The following is a 3,358-nucleotide window of genomic DNA, read 5'->3' as shown; positions in this document are numbered from 1 at the left end:
GTGGCTTAAAACTCACGCCGGGTGCGTGTGCGTGCGTGCCCAAGATCCCGAGAGGAGAATGGAGGAGAAGGGATTGCGGCGTGAACATCCCCCCTGGGGGGTGATCTCTTGCTTTCTGTCTCTATGTCTCTCTCTGTCTGTCTGGCGAGCGCACGCCCCCTACAGTGAAAATCTCTCCAAAAAAAAAAAAAGAACTTTTTGCCTCAGGCTATGTCCACTCGCCAGAAACAAAGAAACAGAGACAGTGAGAGGAAAAGTGAGAAATCATCTCCCAGGGGAATGGCCACACCGCACTTCCTTCTCCTCCATTCTCTTCCCTGCATCTTGGGCATGCACACACACATGCCTGGCATGATTCCAAGTCACCGGGTCTAGTATTTGAACTGTGGTCAGCCCACGTGGGAGTCCAGTGACATAACCACTATGCCATCTGCTACCCATCCCCTCATGTGCTTTATTTCTATTCTAATTTTTGTGAGCACATTTGCTTGCTAGAGAGTCTGGGGGGAGGGAGTGAGAAGTCACTCCCTAGGAGGATGGCCATGCTGCAATTCCTTCTTTTCCATTCTTCTCTCAGGATTTTGGACACACATGTACACACATCAGGTGTGTTCTTCAAGCTGCAGGGTCCAGGACTCAAATCGTGCAGTAGGACATGTGTGATACAGCCTTCTTAACCATCATGCCACTGACTGGCCCCTTTCCATAGACTTTAAATCTTCTTTAGGTTACTTCTACTACTTAATACAATGTAAATGCTGTGTAAATAGTTCTTATATCGTGTTTTTAAAGTTGTATTATTTTTTATTGTTGCACTTTCCTTCAGATAATTTTGCTCTATGGTGAATAGTAACCCCAGATATGAAGGGCTAATTGTCTTTATTTTGAGGTGAATCACTGGAAATAAAGTTGCAGATCCCCCTAAGTGCTTCGGCATGTTACTACTCCGATGAACAAGGCCATTCTTCCCCAGGACCTCATACCCCCAAGGACATTTAGCAGTAAATCAAAATCACTCCATATTCGCATTTTCCAGCTGTTCAAAAACATCGTTTTATAGTTGTTGGGTTTTTTTTGGTTCAAGGTCTAATCAAGATTCATGCATTCCATTTGCCTGTCACATCTCTGTAGTCTCCTTTAATCAGAAACAGTCCCTGGTCTTTTGTTGTCTGTCATGCCACTGACAGCCTTGAGATTTGGGCCAGTTGTCACGTAGCACATCCCACGGTCTCACTGAGTCCCGTGGCTGGATTCAGGTTAAACACTCCGGCATGAATTTCGCATAGATGACGTGAACTCTCCAAGGAGGATCTCTTTTAAACACGAAAATTCTCAGCCTATTTAATGAAAATTACCCAGCGGATCCAGGATGGATCATGGTAAAGGAAGCTGGGAAAAGGAATGAAGTAATGAAGTCTTGAGTTGGCAAAAGTGAAGGGATTTGCCCCGACAGAGAAGACACCTCTCACTGGTTGAAACAGGCAGCTAGGAGACATGATGTCAACATAGTCTGAGATAGGGAAGATGCTTGTGCTCGGATCTGATGGCACCTACATCCTGAGTGATAAGGAAGGTTGGTGGGGAGCCTGACAGTAAGAGGAGAGAGGACAGGAGTTGTAAGAAGACAAAGTATGACATGGTCATTGATGAAGGCAGCAAAGCAGGCTTCTGAGAGACATAAAAAGTCAGGCAGTGCTGTTGGCAGGAGTATAAAAGGTAATAGCCATGGAAAACAGTGGGACAGTTCCTCAAAAAACTTTAAAATAGAACTACCAAATAATCCAACAATTTCACTCCTGGGTACATACCCAAAAGAATCGAAAGCAGGGTCTCTAAGAGAAGTTTGTTCATAGCAGCATTCTTCACAACAGCCAAGAGGTGGAAGCGACCAGACTGTCCTTCAATGGATGAATGGATGAATAGATAAACAAAATGTGGTACAGACATACAATGGAATCGTTTTCAGATTTAAAAACAAAGGACAAGGTGATATGGAGCTTAAGGCAACTGGATCCCATATGGCCAACTGCGTAGTTCAAGTCCTGAAGCCGGTCACTTGAAAACATGCCAAGTGCATGTGTATATGTGCCCAAAATCCCAAGAAGAAAATGAAAGAGAATGGACTGAGGCGTGGCCATTTCCCCCTAGTGGGTGGTTTCTCTCTCTCTCTCTCTCTTTCTCTCTCTCTGTCTCTGTCTCTGTCTCTGTCTCTAGCTAGCATATTGCCCTATAGCAATTATTTTTTTTTTAAGCAGGACAGTCTGACACATGTTAAACCATGAATGAATTTTGAGGACATTATGCTAAATGAGAAAAGCTAGTCACAAAAAAGGCAAATACTACATAAGTTCACTCACGTGGCATACCTAGAGTAGCCAAAATGATAGAAACAGAAAGTGGAACCGTGGTTACCAGGGACTACAAGAGAAAAGGAAATGGGGAGTCACTTACTTGAAAGAGTTTCAATTTGGGAAGATGAAAAAGCTCTTGACATTGGTTGCACAACCATGTGACTACCTGGGATTGTCGTAAAAGTCATGACCCATTTTTTGCATAGAAAAACATCATTACTTTTCTAACAACCCAATACATACCACTACTGACTGTACACTTAGAAATGGGTAAGATGGGGGACCAGCAGTTAGTGTAATGGCTATGTCGCTGGACTCCCATCTAGTCGACCACGGTTCTAGTCCCGGACCTGGTGGGTTAAACTCACGCCAGGCACATGTGCGTGTGTGCCCAACATCCCCGAAAGGAGAATGGAGTAGAAGGGATTGCAGCATGGCCATTACCCCTGGGAAAAGGGGTGATTTCTTGCTTTCTGTCTCTCTGGCAAGTGAACGCACCCTATAGCAAAAATCTCTCTTGAAAATAAAAATAAAGAAAAGAAATGGGTAAGATGTTGAGTTTTACGTTACATGTCACATACACTGAGAGAAAAGGGCTAGACAGCCCTTCTGTAGTGTCCGTTCAAAGCTTGAGGTGATTCATGTACAGAGAAAAAAATCAGCTCAGCTGCAAAATTTTCTCCAACAATGTGCAACAGCTCAGTGTACTAGTGGAAACGGCACATCCTTATCTTTATTCAAGACTGGGTCTTTCAGGGGCCAGCAGGTGGCATGGTGGTTAAGATACTGGACACCCACATGGTTGACCGCAGTTTGAGTCCCGGACCTGATGGCTTGCTTTCTCACTTTCCCTTTCTCTCTCTCTCTGGTCAAATGAAAATAATAATAATAATAAATAAAAATTAATAAATATTTTACATACATGTACATGTATGTATGTGCATATACATGTCTCTATAAATGCATATACACTTGCATACATATGTACCCATGTGTGTATATGTGTG

Source organism: Tupaia chinensis, unplaced genomic scaffold (assembly GCF_000334495.1).
Source record: "Tupaia chinensis unplaced genomic scaffold, TupChi_1.0 Scaffold000101_1, whole genome shotgun sequence".
In the NCBI taxonomy this organism is placed as follows: Eukaryota; Metazoa; Chordata; class Mammalia; order Scandentia; family Tupaiidae; genus Tupaia; species Tupaia belangeri.
Note: the sequence above shows the minus strand (reverse complement) of the source record.